Source organism: Empidonax traillii, unplaced genomic scaffold (assembly GCF_003031625.1).
Source record: "Empidonax traillii isolate 1590-97213 ecotype Southwest subspecies unplaced genomic scaffold, ASM303162v1 scaffold143:size1492093, whole genome shotgun sequence".
NCBI lineage: Eukaryota > Metazoa > Chordata > Aves > Passeriformes > Tyrannidae > Empidonax > Empidonax traillii.
In genome coordinates this window covers 973,107-994,083 of record NW_020955336.1, presented here as the reverse complement: position 1 = coordinate 994,083, position 20,977 = coordinate 973,107, and the positions used below count along the sequence as shown (strand labels likewise).

The window sequence follows — 20,977 nt, the reverse complement described above, 5'->3', positions numbered from 1 at the left end:
CTTCAGTGAAATGTCTACACAGAAATATTAAAACTAATACTAAAAAACATTGTATTACACTAAAAGTCAATTTTTAAAAGGAAATGTTATCCCTAGTTCCTAGGCAGTACTGACTGCACCTTCTATCACTTCTTAGAAGATTTCATAATTGGCAGGTTTAAGGCTCTTTTAGTCATTTCTTTTCATTAGCTGAAAGAATACAAGCTGCTTTCTTTTTTTCCTTTTTAGTTTGTTTATGCTTTTCAACGTTAACCTTGAGTATCCAGGTTATGATGTGGGCTAAAGGCAATAAAACTGCCAAAAAGATCAATTCTGTGATCTGATTTTATCTCAAAAGGTTACCATTTCAAGTCAGTTCCATAGAGATTAAACCTAGTGTAGGTAAATGGGCATACTGCTACAAAATAAATACCAGAATTTTCTCTTACAGGAGTTCCTCATGCTCCATTAGACCTATGTGTTTTAATCTTAATGCGGTCCATCTGAGCTGTGGTTTTCAGCTGCATCCCCGAGAGCTCTTGACTTTGCAAGGTGCATTAGTAGCAACCTTTTTCCAGTTACCAGAGCTCTGTTTTGCACACTGAGCTTACGCACCTGGAAAAATACCACAAAGACTGACCAGCACAGGAAGAGTTGCATTTTTCTACCTACAAATATTTATTAAAGGAGTTTTAGTTTATAAACTATAGTTTTAGTTTAGTTTTACTGGGCATAAAAATACATACACACAAAAAACAGCCCAAGAATGGCAAACACCTAACAAACCAAAACAAACCAAGAAGAGATTCAGCAGGGAAATCAAACCCTCAGTAACACAACACCTTTATTTTTCTGGTACTAAGTTACCAATCTGAAATTAGGGAGAGAGAAAACTGATTGCAAACACAACACTGGATTAAAGCAGAAATCACCAAAGTGTACCAGGCTGTGGGAGAGAGGAAGCCTAACAGAACAAAGGTGTACCCAGTGCCTTAGTGAGATATGTCTGAAACAAGAATAGAACAATAAATACACTGAAAGGGTAGACAGTATCACTGCTGCCATTTCCCTCTTCTTGGAAGATAAAGAAGAAATACAATATGTCTTAAAGACAAACTGTAGGGCAAAGAGACAAATACCAAACACGTTGCTAGAGAAATATTTCCAAAATTCAGAACTCTAAAGCCAGAGTACATTTGAACAAGCCCAGTGATGTTAAACATCCTGGTCTGCCAGATATTCCAGATTCACAAACCTCTCTTTCCAACCTCCAGAGCAATCCCTAAGGACAGAGTTGAGTGGAAATGGCCAGCCTTAAGCACAGTCCCTGAACAGGAGCAGCTGTATTGGATGTTCATGCTGATGTGGTACATTACGGTCAGACGTGGCCTGTGTTTCTCATGCACAGGAGTAAGAGCATCCACTATTTCTAACTTTCTGTGTAGGCTTCCAGTTTCATGGGATATACCCTAAGGTGTAAACAGGCAGCAGCTGGGCAGGGAGTGGGAGGGAAAGATCAGGGTAGAGTTTGACTCAGCCATCCCCTACTCACTGACTCATGTGCTGGTGTAGAAGAAACTGCTATAATTTGTTGCTGGTTGGAGTCAGTTAAAAGTTACCTCTGATACAGAGAAGAAGTGAAGACTCTCAAAAGAATGCTAAGGTTGATATGCTTTCTGTGCTTTTAAGTAATATTTTTGGGGTCAAGGATGTTTTCTGTGCCTGTCTTTTAAAAGACTCAAATTAAAACCTAGGAGGCTTGGGGGCTTTCCTGTAAATTATTTCCCAGCACTCTTGTTGTACTTAGAAGGAAATCAACTATTAAAATGCTCTTGGTTTTTATTTTTTTTAGTCTTTTTTAAAAAGAAGAGACAGTAACAACAAAACAGCTGAAAGTTACATTTCCATCAGCAGTGAAACATTTTTGTAGCCTTGCTATATATATGCCACTGCTAGTCAGTGGCTGTTTCATCACAACTAAACTTTATAGGATATTTACCATCCTTACTTATATTAGAGTTTAATTATCAGGAGGCTTATTAAACTTAAATTTTCTCTAACTACTTGGCCAAGAGAACTGCAATGAATATTTTATCCCACCTATTCATTACTTAAACAGCAGTGCAAGTATAAGAGAACAGCAGAATTACCTGTAGAGAAAGCCAAACTTTCATCCTTATTTCTCACTAAATGTCCTATTCAGTTCTGGAAGAGTTTAGATGAAACACAGCTCCCATTTACAAGTGACTGTATCCTTATCACTGGTGCTCCACCTTCCCACAGTCTTATGATTCACACACAGTGTATTTTCTCCCCAGTTTCAACATCCATCAATTAATAAAACTAGATTCCATTTAACCAATCAAATGCATTAAAGCAATAAAGGGAAACTTCTCATTTCAAGTTCTCATTGAACGAAAAAAAAAAAACAAAACCCCAGAACATTTTGAATACAACAAAACCAGAGTTTTAAAGACCTTTTAAAGAATTGATCTTTGAGACAATTCTGCCAAATAAATCACTCAGCAAAATGATGTAAATTCATTAGATACTAACAGAAAATCACACAAATACGTAAAATAAGATTTGTCTATATCATCACCATCATCTCTCCTAAACTCCCCATCCTCATGGGATCACCAAGAGCCTTGTAGCTTCTCCTTAGGCTATGCTTCCACCTTATCTTACCATCTGTCCTCCTCTGAAAACTCTGATATTTTTGAATGACCATCTTTGCTTTACACAAAGACCTATGTTTAGATCACAATTCCAGAACCCTTGGTGTGATTTTAGAAGCTCACAGGTATACTCTGTGGATCAATGCTGAGGCTGAGATGTGGCATCTGATTTTCTAATTTATTTGAGGTATTTAAATCAATGTTGTGCACACCTGTATATTTGCGAAATGCTACAGTCCAGAAACTGAACTTTAATTTTGCTTTTTTTTCACTCCAACTAAATTCATAAGCACCTAATAATTCAGTAAAGATCAGTTTATCCTGGTTCTATCTTTCAGTATTGTTAACACTCAGGAGAGTGCCTTTTGCTGTTTGTGGAAATGCTTAAACACTTTGCTGAAAATCTGTTGTGAGTTGCACCACTATAAGCAGCCCTTGGGGTTCTCCAGATAAATGGAAACTGTCTCCTCTCTGAGTATTGCTATTTTGCTTAACATTCATCTGAAACTTGGAAATTAATTTTTTTTACAATACTTTAGAAGTAACCACTAGCTCCTCATGGTTTTTTTTAAATCAAAAAAGTCATTAGGATTGAGAAGAAATGTTTGAGATTTAAACCTGTTATGCTTTAAGAGTCAAAGAATAAAAATTTGAACCGTCCATATGTTATTCAAGAGAGAAGGACAGGTGAGAATCTCAGTTGAGACAAAGCAAGCCATTTACAATCACCCATGAAGTCCAGTTTATATAAACAAAAGAGAAGTCAGATCACTGAAGCATTCCCATAGCATTCCCTGCCCTCAGAGCTACTCTTCCAGCTCTCTCAGTCTTCCCATCTGTGTTACATCCCTTGAAGGGCAAAGCGTTACCTCCTGCTATTACAATTCGGATTCTAACTTGAGGTTGGAAGCAAATGTTATTCGTGCATTTTGTTTCCATAAAAAAGCTAAATAACTTTCTGCAGCTGCCCCAACTAAATACTGGGAATTAAATCCACCTGTCCACGATAAATTCAGCCTACCTATAGCAAGATTCAATGCACTGATAGAGCTATTACTTTTTTATTACAAGTCCTTTTAGCTCCCCTGTCCTTTTGCATTTGAACCATCAGGCTGGTGCAGTGCTGTGATGCAGTCTTGGCTCTACAGGCTCAGACATCCAGTTCCTGGAACACTACTGGGAACCTTGTGTATGGCACACATGCCAAGCAGAGGGAAAGTGTGCAGGGCTGTAACCAGTTCCCTTGGTAACCAAGTGGTATTTAAAAAGAGAAAGTGGTACCATCGTGTTAAGTAAATAAATGCACACAATAAAGGCCCACACATGAGTAACTTTCCTAGATACTGCTGACAATAGGGAGCAGCAGAACATGTAAATTCATCTGCCTTGGACTTGTGAGGAAACAGAAAAAATTCTCCCCAATTAGATGGTCAAATAATGCCCTCATTCACAAGTTCCTTTTAGGCAGCCAGGAGCACTCTGCCTCTCAGCCCTTTTCCTCTTACCTCACCACTACTTTCCCAACTCTCTTTCACATTACAAACAGCTCCTGAGCAACAGGAGGTTTGCAGAGAATGAGTCACTCTCATATGGCTGATGGGCTGAGTGCAGGATGGAGATTAGTGACCTGACAATGCACAGCCCAGAGCCACTGTGCTTCCAGAAAGCCAAAGTGATCACTGAATGCAGCAAAACTTAATATATTGTAAGTGCTTTAAAAACATATAATTGTAAGTCATGCCTTATAATTCTCACAGGCAGATATGCGAGCCTACAAAGAACACTGCTGTATGTTAGATGCAAAGGTGACATATGACACTAAGTATTCCACACCAATAGGGTATTCCCTTAAAGTTAATTAAACATTAATTAAATTAGATTTTATTTAGATCGTAATATGAAATCCTTGTGCTTTGGACTGATAGTAAAAAATTTTGGGAACCACACAAGGTCAGTCAGTTCCCAATGTAAGCAAGAGATTTTGACATAACTGGGAGCGTATCTCAAAACCAGGCTTCCTTCTGACTGAGTTTTTAGTTTTCTTTTTTTTTTTCCCCTTTAACAGAATAACGGAAAAGAGAAAATTTATCTGGCAAAGGACTCAGGAGTTTATCTGGACCACTCCCGTATCTCCAGGGAGGATTCACTTCTACTTCAGATCTGATACAGGTTTGTGTGCCTCAGCCTTGTCCGATTATTTTCCCAGCAGTATTTGTATCAGCCATTTTGATGGTTCATTTATCACTGTTATCTCAGTAAAAACTCCTAGGGCACCAGGCAGAGCCATTAATCCTCACAGTATGCTTTGCAGGACTTACTGGTGGGGCCCCTAATGAGGACTGCCCAAAGCTTATCTGCAGCACAGACCCCTCAGTCGTGAATCAGCTGAGACACCACAGAGTCTACAAAAGAAAGAGCTGTGACTCGTGAATATGAAGAATCTTGGTGCCTGCATGAAACCTTAGAAGGAAGCTCTTCAGGTTATCCATAAAGTCCTAGAGTGGCTGAATATCCACAGAGAAATTGAGTACAGAAATGAACAGAAGTGTTTTCCTTCCTAGAGTTTGGTACAAACCAAACCTGCTCTACGAAAGTGTCTATGAGACCTTTCACAAAGTACATTTTAACCTGTTCATTGCCTATTCTCTTTATAACTGAGTTGATTCAGTTTCCTAGTCTTAATTAGCACGAACTTGATAAAAACAATTTATAATATACTCATAAAAATATTCAAATTTGCAGTACCTGCTGTCTTGGAATATTTAAATGAACTGAGACAAGAACTATCAGAAAGACAAACTACAGTGTTATTGGGAAAACAGATTTTGAAGCCTGATTTCAGAATTTCAAATGGAAGAAAAAATTACAGAATTAATTCAGCCTAAATGTACAGACCACATTTCCATTTTTCCAGATTTCAAGTAAAAACAACTATCAGCTGGTGAGTAATACGCCGAATAGCAGTTCTGAGATTACTTTCACATTATTAAAAATAAAACCTGTTAGATGCTCAGACTTCTCACAGGCAATTCCAAATCAAAAAGTGAAAGAAATAATAAACTGTGAGTATTGATGCACTACAAAATCATAACAGTTACTAACACAAGACTTTGTTATTCTATTTAAGAGCCTGACTAATTCTACAAATGTGTATACATGAGTGTACATGACCATCAGGGCTCAGCGAGAGATGCTTGACATCAGATCATTCTCCAGTGTCCTGAAAACAAAAACATCCTGGTCTAAGATTAGTAGGTTATCAATTTAAATGGCTAAATGAAGGCTAAATTTCAAATAAAAAACTGGAACATAAACAAACCAATCCTTGATATGATTCAAAAAACTTGTAATGGTTTAAGAAACTAAACTATGAAATAATATAGCTACACAACACAATAAGTCATTTAATGACATTTTGGCCTTAGTGTGTGTTTCAAGCTGCAGTTCATTTGAAAAAAAAACAACTTTTACCTGAATTAATTTGGTTTTTTATCAATGTCTGCTAAATCAAATTCAGATAAAGTATATATTTGGTGATTATGGTAATCTCTCCACACTGCTACATCCAAGTTACACCTGTAAGTAAAATATAATCTTTAATTTACAGAAGAAATAATTTTGTTAACAGTCTCACCTTCTGCAGCATTGCTAATTTTCGAGGTTTTCTTTTGCTCCTATACTGTTTATATAGTCACTAAACACCATCAGAGAGTCTCAAATCTTTTAGGAGTTAAAAGAGCAGCATTCAGCTTCCAATAATGAACTGGTAATTATCACAGCCTCACTAACACTCATCCAACCAAGCATGGTTATAGCAAGTTTATTTTTTACTTTGTGCTCACACAGGGGAGTAAATGTGGTGAAACAAAGTTGATCCATCTTATGGAGCACCTGTCTGGTTGTTTACTCCACTCTTGCATTCTGCTATAATCTTCTTTGGGTGAAGTTCTACCAAATTCACAGCTTCCCTCCAGTAAGTTTTCTGCAGAATTAGGACATCACAAATACCAGGACATCTGAGTTACTGCAAAGTACCACAACTTTTTAGGAATAAATGCAAGTTCTTACTGGTTGCAGCCATTGTGTTGCATTCACGTGCTTACCAGCAGCCATTAGATGTAATGCACCATCTGTGCATGTGTGGATTAACAGCAGTGCTTCTGCCCAGCTTCAAACCAGCATGAGAGAACAGGCTGTAAGTGCTTATTGATGTCCTGACACCGCATAACTATGTTTTATGGCAATACCTCACTTCTATAAACAACCTTCCTAAACAATACCACAACAATAACAAACCCTCTAACACTTTCTGCTAAGCATTTTTTCCTTACTAAGATTCTGACTAACATTTAATGAGATTCAACAGATTTGAAGGGTGTAATTGTGTGAAAAAGCCTCTTTTTCAGAAGTTTGCAGTACCACTTTGTATTGTGGTTTTTTTTTTTTTCTTGTTGGTTTGATTTGGGGAGGGGGGTTGGGAGGGGGTTGTTTTGTGGGTTTTTTTGGTTGGTTGGTTGGGGGGTTTTGTTTGGGTTTTTTTTTGAAAGAATTTCAACTCAGCTTTCAGTTTTGCACATGGAGTTTTACATTTGGAACTAATTACACACATTATATAACTACCCACCTGATGTGCAGGTAGCTCAGAGATTTTGCTTGAATTCAGTAAGATTACTCTCCTATCACTGTAAAGGAAAAGGGGCTAATTTGACACAGGTATTTTACTTGTGAGAAATGCCTTGATGAGTTGCATTTAATCTGAAGAGCTTTCTAATCTTGTAAAGTCAAGGCATTCTGTCAGAGGATATGTCTGAATCACACGTATTTAACTAACACAGCAAAAACGACAGCAACTTCAGGGCTCTGTCTTCAACTTAAGAGAGCAATTATAGTAAAATATTACTGTCACAACTCCTCAGTGTATCAGGCAATGTCTAAGGGGCTTTTAATAGTAGAGTATAGCTCCATTTTACAGCTTTAGGTGTCCTCTGGTGGGACTGGAAACAACAGTCAATGCCCAAAAGGAAAGAACATTTTTGCTTGATTCATATGTGCACTGGGCTCACAAATTTGTCTTCTGTACTACAGAATGAAACAAAGATTTCAGTAAGGGTGCTAAAAGAACTGTATTAGTAATGGCTTGCTTTATCTTTATAATTTGTATGTTAGTTTGCTTGGAAATGAAATGCTTCAAAGCAGGACAAATATTCAGTCCACTGGCTTATTTATTTATAATTATATATTTATTATTATAGAACAAACGCTCATGGTATATTTCTGGCTTTTTTTGTGGTTAGGGTCCCTTAACAGTTTTTGTTAATACTGAGCCTTAACCAATCTACTGGTCTAAAACATCAGCAAAATTCAGAACTACTCTATTTATTTCCTGGTTTGTGGTATTAAAATTGTCAGCAAAAAGCAACCTTTGCAGACTGTACTATGAACTGTCCCATGAGGAACTAAGCCAGTAAGACCTGATTTCATATCCAAAATTGCTCCATCCCTCCCCAGTCACCAAAATACCTCCAGCTTACCTCCCTTACTGTCTTGCAAGGCTTGCTAACCGGTAACACTTTCAGTTCCTGTCACATCCACTTGCTCTTCCTCACCCTTTCTCCTTCCAGTGAGTGGCAGAACAGTCAATGTGGGGAGGTCCCACCATCCCTGTGTACAACCAACTGCAACAACGAAAACCTCCTGAGCTTCTCCTACTGACTTTTCCTCAGCTGGCAGTGGTAAGTGGGGCCTCATCTCCACCTGGCTGCTGATCTGCCCCAGCTTTTAGGAATTTCTATCTATGAGGTCTTCACCACTCTATCAAGTTTAGCAGAATGGAAAAAAGGTAATCACACAAACTCTATTTCCTTGGAAAGGCCAGAGCCTGCACCATTTAAAAGCCTTGCATGTAGACCCCTCTTTCTGGTTTTGCTGCTGTTACTCAGTGTTATGCCTCAGTCACGTCAGGGGCTCTCCATGGAGGACACTGTTCATTTTATGTACAAGTAGTGTAAGAAATCATTCATTCAGGCAATCATTCAGCTTTCCAACAATGCTGATGCTTTTCTTCTTTTTTCTGCATTCAGTCACTCAACTGCCACGAATGAATTAACAACATGAAAAATGTGGGGTGTTTTGAAAGTACAAATAGAAGCATCCACCACAAACATTCATATTGATTTCAGTTCAGAAGAAAATTAAAAATACTTGCCTGAAAATCCAGATGTATGGCCAATAAATAATAATATGTACTCCAAACATATTCCCATTAAGAAAAATCCTACTGAGAAGAGCACGATGGAGCAGTCCAATTCTGTATACTCACAGTACTTTGAATCTTCTTGTAAAAGTCAGTGCAAATGGTCTTCCATCTCTACCACAGACTTGCATCATAAAACAGTAGCTGAAGAATGTTTATTGTTAAGAAGAAATGTAGGCAACTAGATTCTCTTGTGTTCAGTTTGATGACAGATTTCAAGGGTAATTTGAAATTTGTTTTCTAATACCTCTTTCAAAAGTGTACACTTGAGGGTACACATGAAGACATGGACATACAACAATTGATTAAAGCAATCTATATTTAGTTTCTGTAACAGCATTTAATGAGCCACTGGTAACTTACTGTCTCCCAACCTTATGCATATCAGTCACTACTGTATTTTTTTCCTTTTGTTTTTAGAATGTTTCAAGCATTTTAAAATCCCTAGGGGAAAAATAAAATTGGATAGCTCATATACAAGAGATCTTTAACTGAAAAAAAAAAAAAAAAAAGGCTGTGGCTTCCGAGTCACTTCCCTTTGCAGCAGTTGAAGATCTGCCTAAGAATTTAAACAGCAAACATACCAATCTTCAAGCAGTATTATGAAGAGCTTTTTAATTTCTTAAGTCAGAGTAACTGGTGTGGAAAAAAGAAACTGGGGAAAGATAAAGAACCCTGAGCAATAAATTACTTGTAACATCTTTTCTCCAGTTTCATGCCCCACAAACTCTCCAGTGGAAAAGAAGGAGTGAGAACTAGTGATGGTTCATTGATTATTCCCTGCAGATAGCACCCAAAAGTGATAATTTCTTTAGGACAGCAGTTCAAAGATAACCCAGCCACAGGTCCATACTGACTCACACACACAACAGACATCACAGCAAGGCAAAAGTAAACCAAAGGTGGATAATTATGTCACCTGTTATGTGCTGTGCAGCGAGATGTGGGATCCTTTCCTAAGAAACCTACGCAGAAATGAAACAACCAGCCTCTGGAGGGACACCTGTACAGAAAACCTGTAGCAGAAAACTCCTACATAGATGTTTAAGGGCTTCTAATGCAGAGAAAGGCTCATAATAAGTAATTTTGTGATAACTTTAGAGTTTTATAGAAAAGTAAATTAGCTTAAAAATTCAAATCAAAATCTCCTTTAAATTTTATCAGGTATTATCTTTTGGAGTTTGTTCTTGGAAGTGAATAAATATTTCATAGTTATTTATTACAAAGAATATCGGCTATGAAATCTACACCTTAGTCAGTGCTTGAGTATTTATCACACTGCATTTCCTCCTGTTACACAAAAAAAGACAGGCCAAAATGTATTTCAACCCATTTATCTTTAGGGGGCAAACACTGAGCCTCAGGCTTGGATGTTATATTTTTTAACCTGTGAATGTCCAAGCAAAACCTCCTAAGATCAACAAGAGAGTAAATGTGCTTCGGCAGTAAGTTTTTTATAGTGAGATTGGCAGTGAGATTCCCAGTATTGCTTCTGTTTGCAGTCCTTGGAAGTATTTAACTTCCATCCAATTGGGCACAAATTCTGAACAATGAGACACCCCAACTCATAGTGTGTAGAATGCAGATAAATGTCTGTCTTGTTTGTTCAGCCTGTTAGCTTACAGGGACAGGGAGCATCTCTTGTGATATTTGTAGATGATCAAGTAGAAGAGACTCTGAACTCTACTGTTATACCAAACACTGAGAGTTCTAATGTGGATTTGATGTTCCTTTCAAGCAAATACGGAAATTAAAGGAACACCCAAAGCTCTATCTCAGCCACATTAATCCTGTGAAAGCAGTGACTCACCTAGTAATGGCTTTCCATAAATTAGGCAGCTAAAAATGGGTAGGAAGCGTGAAACCATTAACAGTTCCTGTAGTGTAAATTCTCTCACTGCATGTGAAGAAAATCCATGGCAGTAAAAATAAAAGAGATGAAGGTGTCAGCACCCATCATGTTTAGATCTGCTGTTAGTAATTCAAATCTTCCTCCTTTGGAGCGTATGGTTTTAGAATGAATCATTCTCTATTTCCTTTCTCAAATGAAAACTGAGGTTCTGTTGCTCACTAATTCCATATGTTTTCTTCCCAGCTATGAAAAGAGAAGAAATCAGTGTGGCCAATTGCATGTGCTGACAGCATCACCTCACAGGAGTACCCTACTGCAGCAATGTCTGCTGTGCTGTCATCTTCCACACCTCAGCACTGAGATGGAAATGATTGATGGTAACATTGACAATATACAAAAGGAAAGCCATACACAGCTTTGTGAAACAGAAAGAGGTGGAAGAGAAGGAGTCACTGCACTTTTGTACCCAGGAATGACCTTTGGGAGTCCAACTCCTTTTCACTGCACAGAGCAGGTCAGTAGCTCTGGGTCTGGCATGAACAGCATGTGCCAAAAGGCACCACTGGGATTGCTGCTTTGTACAAGTGGAACATGATAAAGTAAAGCCTGAAAACTGAAATTTTAAGACTGGTATATAAACTTAGCTGCTGAACTAAGATGGGATGGTTAAAAATAACAAACAAAAAACCCAACCCAAAAAACCCAACAGTGGTGCCAGACATAAAGTGCACAATTTTCTCATGACACAGAAAGGACTAAAACAGACCTATTCTGGAAGAAAAGGTGGGAATGTCGTGGGCTCCCACTGAGAGCTGGCAAAAGCCTCAACACTATAACAGTTCTTGACATACTGCCTAAGTCACCCAATGGCAGCTCTCCAGTTACTCCACTGAAATTTTGTTGACATCCTACTATCTACAATTCTGAATGTCAAATATTTAGCTCAAGGTCTCTTATCCTCTCATTTCCAGAGTAATAACATTTCTGATCAAATTGCAGCACCTACTTCCCATAACATTTGGTTTTTGGTCTATACTATACTGAACTACACAAGACCTTAAGAGAATAGAAGCTAGTAATGCTTTGCTGTGAATAACTGAATTTTGTACTCATGTTGCTCCATTCCTTCTGGACCATGCAACCCCTGGAATCTATTCCTTTACATAATTCCTTCTTGTCACAGGGACAGTCAAGAGAGACTATTGCTCTTGCAGTTGCTTTAAAACAAGAAGAAAAAAATTCTAGTTTGAAGTGAAACTGTCTAACAAAAAGAAGGGTTTACAATTTTATTTTTAATTAAGTGAACTATATTTAATTTGAAGTTGCCTGTGAGCTGGAAGCAACACAGATTCCCCCATCAGTTTAGCCACTTCTTGGAACAGCACAGGAGCACATACAAAGCACAGGCAGCATTAATGAGGAGAGAGGGCTGGGAGACAAGGATTTACCAGGGCCTTAATCCATATCTCACCCCATCTGGTAATGACCCCACTTTCACAGCACAGAGTCACAGACAAAGCACTATAAATGCACTCCAGTATTGCTTAGCTCTCCATCAGATCACTAATACAGAGGTTACCCACACAGGCAAACTTCTTTCTTGTCACTATACAGATCTACTGCCTTTATCAAAACAAACTTCTGTAGGGAGAAAGACAAGAGGGACAGGTTGTTTCTTAAAAACTGTGAAAAGGCAAGTGAGGAACTGACCCAAGACAGAGGGCAAGCAGGTGTTGCTAAGAAGGAAAGGCACAGATGTTGGGTTCTCTCTCCATGTAGACATCAGTGTCCATCCAGGAAACAATCAGCAGGCTTGTGGAGAGTCAGCTGCTCAAATATACAGAGAAATAAACCAGAGGGGTGAGGAGCCACTTCTACAGATGTGTGGCTGAGTCCCTCACTAGATCCAGTACTTACTTTGTAGTTAGTGCAGGTAACTCCATGTGCATGTAAAGCACTGGCACAATTCCCTTGGGACTCCTCTTTTGTGGTGAGCCCCAAGGAAGGATGGGTGTCCAGATGGGAGAAGTGAGGGGCACCTTCTGCTCTGCCACAGAAGCCCAGCATAGCCTTGGACAGAGTCACCTCATCCCAGCTTCCTGAGAGGCGTTTCAAACTTCTGATCCCCACTGATGTGCATGTCACTGAGAGGGAGATCTTTGGGGGTCTTTGTACCTCAGCTTTAGTTCTCTGTTTCTGTGTGATTGTGAGGCATCAAACGCTGCAGCAGTGCAGAAGGCACACAGATACCTATAGCAGGTGGTCTTTGTAACAGTAACCTGAACAAAAGTTTGTCTAGAGCTCTACACCCATGAACAATTCCCAGCTCACCAGCTTTTTTTTCTGTGATAAACTCCATATATTTTCGACCCTAGCAGGACCTACTTGGACTATTAAAGTGACTTTAAGAGTTATTACAATTACATCAGTCTTGTGTCAGTCTGAGAGGGTCTGGTTGCAGTACAGGGTGCATTAGGCTGTAGTCACCAGCACAGAGCACTGCAATAGAGCAGGAATTCAGGACTGCAATTCCAAGGCTACCTTGACACCACATAAGTGGAGGCTGCACTAGACATGAGGAAAAAATCCCTATTCCCACTAATAGCCCTTTAGCTACAACATATAATCTCAAGTACTTAGCTAGTCATCTAACTATCTCCAGCAAAAAAACCCACTCTTTCCTATTTCCCTCTTTTATGTTTGAACCTACTATTTTCTCCAGGTATTTTTTTACCTTGTCATAATCCATTAACTTCATGCGCTTTGATCTTTCCATAGGGAATTTATTTTCTCTCCTCAAAGATCTTTTCTAGTCAGAGGATATTTTTCCCAGTCCATAGCTTCTGCTCCGTTCACATCACAGCATGACTGCTCTTTTTTTTCTGCTTTTTTCTTTTTTTTAACTTGTTAGCAGTTAAGAAATCAAATTTCAAATTAAAAGCAAGCCAGCAAAGTTTATTCCTAATGGCACAAGATATGGCTGAGAAATCTAAAAGACACATATTGTGCACACACTGCTGAAGTAAATTTGCTCCACAAAAGGGTTTGTTTGTTAGTTACAGTAGAGCAGAGATACTCAAAGGTAGTCAGTTAGTCAAAGATCAAAGGTGAGGAAAGAGGCAAAAAAGAAAGAGCAAGGCAGAGATGGTTATGATTTACCACAGTAACCCACTTTACATGCACCTCACTGGATCAGTACATCTTCTGTTCCACCAGGGTCATGGTATTAAAACATGTTGCTCCCCTGTTTCTCTCACCACTTAACTGGTACTTATTACCAAACATCAGCACATTTACAGGGGTGAAAATGAACAGCACAAGCCACTACCCTGGAGCCACTTTCCCAGCCAAACACTGGGTAAGGGTTCTTTCTTACAGTCTGGTTTTTTCCCCAATACTTTGACAGAAAAAAACATTCCAGAAGAGGACCAGAGTCCTAATTTCTTTTAAAACATCAGTTTCTGGAACATCATGATGGAGACAAAATCCCACACTAACTCAATCCTGTGAAATAATTTTGGAGGACATCAGCAAAGGGAAGACATTCATTAAAGCCCTGAGACAATCATAAGCATGTAAGAGAACTCCATAAATCATTTTTACTCATTTATGCTACTGAATATAAACCAGGATGCTCTATCTTCTCTCTTAATTCCCATTAACAATTGTTAATTCTGAAGGAAAAAAAATCCATTAAATACATGCTATACAGCTATATTTGCCTTAGTTCTCCAAGATTTTAATTCTTCTCTGGTTCATTTGTCAATATTTACACAGTGTAAATCTGTGCAGTGCTGAGGTTGCCAGTATTCCAAGAATCATTTTTCTTTCCTTACACATATATCACAGATCTGGGACAAGGAGGAAAGAGAAAGATGCTGGATGCATCCTCTTCTACCCAGTGTGGTATTACACAGCCCATGACCTTCACCTTTCCTGAACAGGTCTAGTTGCTGGGCAGCAATAGCCACACACTGTCCTTCTACGAAATGTATTCTCAATTTCTCTGATGCTGTAGACACACGACTTAAAATAGTCATTAACTGGTTTGTTGCCATTAAACTTGCTGTGAAGGACACCTCCTCACAGAGAGGAGGAGCACCAACAACACATCCTCTGTAAAGCACAGCACGACTGACAAGAAACAAGTACTCTTCAAACTGGGACAACAGCCACCCCGGTGAGCTGGAGACGAGGCCCCAAAAACAAGATTCTGGGTTCCAACATTTGAATTTGTCAAACAGCTTCTCCATTTCAGATAGTCCGAACAATAAGCAAAACAAATTGCCTATCCCAAAACAACCCATCTAATGCACACATGTGCAAAAAATACCAGCCTCTCGGGGCTCTATTTCTAAAGACAGAGCAAAACACTGAGTTGTCAAATAGAACATGCTTTGCATCATAATGCTCATATGCAGAACAGCTCTTGGACAGCATTATGGAAACTTCTAAACTGAGCTTTCTTTATACACATTTGCACAAGGCAACTGTCATTGTAAACATCAGCAATTGGGAAAAAAAAAATCTGCATGCTCTTAGGCAGAGGTGTTTGTTCCTGTGCTAAGTATCTTCTCACCCAAAAACTTCACACTTCTTGTGGAGTATTAATATCTTCTCTCCTAATCCTTCTAAGGTCAACTTACTTGTCCTTTTGATTTCTGAGTTAAGCTTCCTGAGCATGTATCTGAATACACCCAAGAGCAAGTTCTATACAAAATCTCTCTTGTACTTGGAAATACAAAATATACTACCTGCTGGGAAAGTAAAGGCTCCTCAAGAAGAACCTGTTTTGGTTATGGCAGTAACTATAAGGAATTCCCAGTTCCAAACATCCCCCATTACTTGGGCAGTGGTCTAGTGATTGACTAAACAAAGTCCTTGAATGTTTTTTTTAATTTTTTTCCCCCCCTCTTCTTCCCTTAGTTCCACTTTGCAGACAGGAAGACTAGTATTGTGTTGTTTGGTAGGTCTGTTGAGAGGTCACACCACTTCTCATGTGCCTGGCATAAATGCTGAGGCACCCAGGGTGATGTCGAGGTTAGAGTAAAAGAAGCCTTATCCATCTTGACAATTCTCAGTTTTCTATACTGTTCCTGAAAGGAGGATTTACAAGGTTGGAGCTTGGCAGAACAAAAAAAAAAAAAAAAAAAGGATTCCATAAGAGAGAGTAAAGGCCCTCACCTAAATTCCTCACATATTCTAAATTAATTTTCTTCTGACCTCAGCCTACAACCAGTCTTTTCTGTTACCAAAGAATGAGCCAAGTTTGCCTACTTTATTTATTCTTTCAAAGAGACAGCCAAGAAGAATAAATGCAGATTAATCTACTTTGACCAAATTAAAGGAAATTGTAGCTCACAGCAGAGGGATTCCCTTTGTTTGTTTGACAACACAAGGGAATTACTGCAGTGCTGTCTCCTGTCACCACTGACAGGCTGGTTGATTTGTTTCTGTTGCTCGAGTTCCAAAATGCACGTTACCATCACAGCACAGATTCAAAGCAAGGCCATTTCCACAGGGAGTTAGGCTAGGTAGGAGCCCTCTCTCACTGGGAGCTGTAAGTGATGCTTGCTGGTTGATGAATCTATAATCAACATGTAATCAAGCTACCTCAGGAAGGGAAAAGTCTCAAATACAAGTCCCATTCACCAGGGAAGTGGCAGGAGAAGGCAGGTTTCGAGAAAGACCATCTGCAGGTTAACAAGGGACCACAGTGAAAACAACAGAACTGTATTCAGTGAGTGAGTCACTGCCTGAGACACCTGGCTGAGAGACTCTTCTGTGACTGTGCTGTCAGGAGAGGGAATGCTGGCTCAGTGCAGCAGCCTGCAAGTGTAAACACCTATATTTGTCTCCTCCATACCCTCACCAAGTTGCTACCTCCTGTCTGCTGCTCACAATACCTCCCCACTACCCGTCAAATAAGAAGAGTTTCTCATTTTTTATCCTAAATCCTAGATGATAATTTTTTTAATGAGAGGAAGCAATCTTTATCAAGTACCTTCCTTCATTATTTACATGCAAAATCCCACAAGCAACCTGCACGCTCAGTTTCAAAGCAAAACAAAGGTAATAGAAACAAACATAAGCCTTTGTGAAAAATCCTTTGCTTAAGGGAGTTTTGCAAATGGTTACATATATCCAAACACTAAAGCACAACTACTCTGGTCCAGTTTATGGAAACAGCTGCCTTTACTGTAAGTAGACAAGCAGTGCTAGAACAAACACAGACACAAGCACCACCACCAAGCTACCAAAAAAAAAAAAGAAAAAAAAAAAAGTGAAGTTTTAAATTAAATGAACTTTTAGCTAGTCACTGGTTAGGTTTTGTTGAACGTTTAATGTTTTATAATATTTGGGGATTTTTCAGGTTCACTCAGCAGAGTAAGTAATGCTTAATTCATTGGGAGTTAAGTTACCGTCTGAACTAATTTTTGCTACTTTCTTTTAATGTTTCCCTTCAAGTTATGCAATGCTACTGCAGCATCTCAAAGTGAAAGTACCTTGTACAGAATGATTTAGCTCTGAGCTGAGCCTGATCCACACTCAGTAGCCGTGTTGCCTCTGAGGATTTTGGATTTAGCTTCCTAGACAGCTATGACCTCTTGGACTCCTTTTGCCTTTGCTAGGTAGCACTTAAACTTCTACACAACTTCAGTATTAGCAACCATTCAGTGCAATCAAACATAAGGTTTCTGGAGTTCTTTCACTTGCTACAAGATCTACAGATTCCTCCAAGACTGCAGCAAGTTACTCAGAAATCTTGCTACCCCTTGTTCACTGAGAGCACACAGGAACGAGGGTATTTTTGAGAAGAACTCTGCTCTTCTCTCTGGGTTCATTGCTTCCTTCTCCAAGGTGCAGACCCTCTCTTGATTCTTACACACAGACACACACACTCTGACTTGTTCTTTTCTCTGCCCAAATATATAGTGTTTGACTCTGCAAATGTTCTGTTTTAGTCCAAGTGCCTTCTTTCTGCATGGCAGTTTCACCATCCAGCCTGCTCATGAAACAGGAGGGGCTGGGAGGGGCAGCTCAGGACTGAACACAGTATTTCTAAAACTGTGGTGGTGAAGGAGCTCTTCAGCAAACAGCTATCTGGGAGTCAGCAACAAGAAAAATACCGACTTCCACAGTTCACAACTCTGTCTTTGCCAGGTGGGGGTTAAACAACAAAAGCACCTGTCAGCTGTGATTTCTGTTAGGAGATCATTCTACTGCTAAAACATCTCAGTCTCTGCACAGAACTTAATCAAATCTGCTCATTCTCCCCTAGAGTCAACTGCCTAGAACTGATTGCCACTACAAGGGCAATGAACATGCTGGTGGAAAGGTCTTTGCTTTAACATTGCTGCTGAAGCCACACATCAGTTATGAAGATGAAAGACGAGACTCTGTTGCTTCATGTTGATAAAGCAATTGAGACTGACATGAAAAATGTGTCATGAAAAATGCCAAGATATGGGGCATATTCTGCCTTTCCATTCCCTTCTCCCAGTCTTCCTAAAATGCTCAGTGCAAAGAAAAAAGCATCAAGGTGTTAAGTGACTTGGTATATTTTTGTATTTATACCATCTAGTAAACGAAATTGCTGAAAAATGTCACGGTGTGATCTTCATGCGTGTGTGGGAGACAATATCTCAGCTGTCAGGGAATGACTGTACAGCTCCCTGCTGGAAAGAAGAAGTCAAACATTTCACAGACTTTTATAGGCTGGTGGGATCTCTGCTAAACACTTGGGATATCCAGACTTGATTGCTTCCAGGAAGATATCTGCTGATTCATCCTGGCAGTACCCACTCTCAAGCTGAGCTCTCCCCAGATCCCAATCAGCAGAAAGTCTTTCAACCACAGTGCTGACGCCAGCTCAGAGAATTCTGCCTTGAAATCCTTGGGAAAGCCGGTGGGCAAAAAGTCATCATCAAACCTCAGTCAGCTTTTGAAGTAGAAGAAACAACCCCCATGCCCAGAGCCTTCTGGAAGGACTGTTCTGTCAGTGCACTTGTGATGTTTTTGCTGCTATTGATTAAAGCTCTTTGTTCCTTTGCTTCCCTTCCCCTTTCCACACCCGAATTGCCACCACGGGTGGAGGTGCTGGATGACAGGTGTTCTCTCTGTGCACACACTGGAAATGGATGCTACTGGAGACACATGAAGGAAAGAGAAGGGGGAACCATTCAGAGCTATCAGCAAACCTACCTGGAGTCCAGGAAGATTTCCCTCAGATCTACCTAAAAGAGTGAGGGACAGAGAAGGACAGAGAGGGGGTGAGAGAGTTTCGTCTCTTTTTTTCGATGTGGTTCAGGATCTTTGAGAGCAGTAAGAAATGTACAGGCTTAGAATTCCCCTGTAAACTCCAAAATAATTTACAGAACACTAAGTCATGCAATAGTCTGTGTCGACAGCTGGTGGGTAAGAGCAGATCAGGTTTGTTCTTTCAAGCAGCAGTGCCCTTTGCCTTACTGAGGCACACTGTAATTAAGGCCCTGCGTAGGGCCAGGTTCACTAGCACGATAAAGAGGAGTTATTTTTGTATGTGAATTCAAATGAACAAATGCAACTTCTAACCATTAACCTCTTGAAGTAGATAACAAGTGGGTTTAGGGATAATTACTGATTTTCATAGTTTCTAGGAAAGCTTTATCAGGACCCTTATGTTTTGAAAACTCTGACACGTCGCGTGATCCAGGACGTCAGTGTCTAAAAAGGCAATGAGTGCATTACGACAGCCCCCTCATCCCAGAGCCAGCTCCCCTGCCTTTCTGTGTGTGCAGAGGAGATGCTGAGAAGCCTAGGGAGCCAGTTCCCAAGTCTCCTCCCTCCCTTGCTCGTACATAGGCAACCACATTTCAGTAGAGCTGAGTACTTTGGGTGGATCGCTCAGTTTGCAGGTTCAGAGACTGATTCCAGCAAGAACTGGAGTTTGCAAGACTCACTGAGAAAACTTGCTCCTCACCTCTCCTCCAGAGGTACATGAAGTCTAGCATGAGAAAGGACAGCTGGAGAGGCAGGGAAGACGCTGGGCTAAGGATCCATCCTGCTTCTGACAGCCCAGAAACAAGAGGAACCTGTTACCAGCATGGACATCGGGAGCCTACTCTGCTGAGTGAGCTCCTGCACAGCTCCACAGACCAGGATCCACCTCCACAGCCGTGCCCTGATGCAACACAGTCCTTTGTGCTGATCCAACAGCCAACATTTTGGTGAATAAACCAGGGATTAAACCCACCATTTCCAGAAGTTACAAACTCAGCTGCAAAAGCCACAGCTCTGTAGCAGTGGGTTACAACTCCTGCCGTGGCCAGCACATCACTCCCTGCTAACCTTAACTTGATATAAGCTCATATAATTTTATTTAAATGATCACTGCACTACTGAGGCAGCATTTACAGGGGAACAGAACAATAGCTTTTTCTAAGCTACCAAGCTCTTGCAAGACATGATGTAGGGAGATGGGAGCTGACACCAAGCTAGAGCAGATGGCATTGAAGATGAAAGATGAGAAAGCTCACTTGCAGGGAACCTGGGTTTTGTTCTCTGTGGGAGGAACATGAACTTTTCCATTCAAGCCAAATTTAATAATGCATTCCAGTGATCTGCATTTTTTTAAGCTCCCACATTTCCTCCCTTCTTGAATACCATATGTTTTCTCCTTCTATTAGAGGTATTTCTGTGGCATCCACTGCCAACAGGTTGAAATCAAAGTGCTACCAAGTTGTCATGGATGAAACATCAATATCTTGAATGTTTGGGAAACAGCCAAATGTTAGTTTAATTAGCTTGAACATATTCAATTTGGACTGACCTTTTCAAAGAGAATCAAAGAAGCACTGAGGTTGGAAGCAACCTCTGGAGATCATCTAGTGCAACCATCTGTTCAAAGCAGAGCCCATTAGATGAACTTGCGTAGGACACCATCCAGTCAGATTTTTTAGTATCTCCCAAAACAATTTACAAAATATTTCTCCTGAACAGGGGCACTACAGTCCTTCAAGAAGTTATTTCAAACCAAATTTTGCAACTTGATTTCCTATGATGCAAAGAAATCTTTTGATAATTTTGTAACATAACACATTTTCCTGAATCCAGAATAGGAAATAAGAAAAACCTTTTTGCACATTTTTAATACTGTTCACTTTTCAAATTTCAATTTCCAATTAAAATTTTAAAAGTTCAGTATATAAATTCCTATCTCTATCTTGTGTAAGC

The 20,977-nt window shown here is 39.7% G+C and overlaps 2 protein-coding genes across 6 annotated transcripts in view; one reads left to right on the top strand and one right to left on the bottom strand.

The window, feature by feature from the left end:
* LOC114057715 (vesicle-associated membrane protein 2-like) overlaps window positions 1–20,977 on the bottom strand; it is a 43,824-nt gene that overhangs the window by 16,759 nt on the left and 6,088 nt on the right. The window lies entirely within an intron of this gene.
* Window positions 4,722–20,977, top strand: part of CUNH17orf50 (chromosome unknown C17orf50 homolog) — a 29,824-nt gene continuing 13,568 nt past the window's right edge. For 3 of the 5 annotated variants that reach the window (XR_003571289.1, XR_003571286.1, XM_027884354.1), the window contains exons 1-2: window positions 4,722–4,826; window positions 11,006–11,276. The gene's annotated coding sequence lies outside the window, so the exon portion shown is untranslated. Of the gene's footprint in view, window positions 4,827–11,005; window positions 11,277–14,611; window positions 15,662–18,044; window positions 20,090–20,977 lie in introns of those variants that run through there. The other 2 variants (XR_003571287.1, XR_003571288.1) reach the window with 2 other exon arrangements.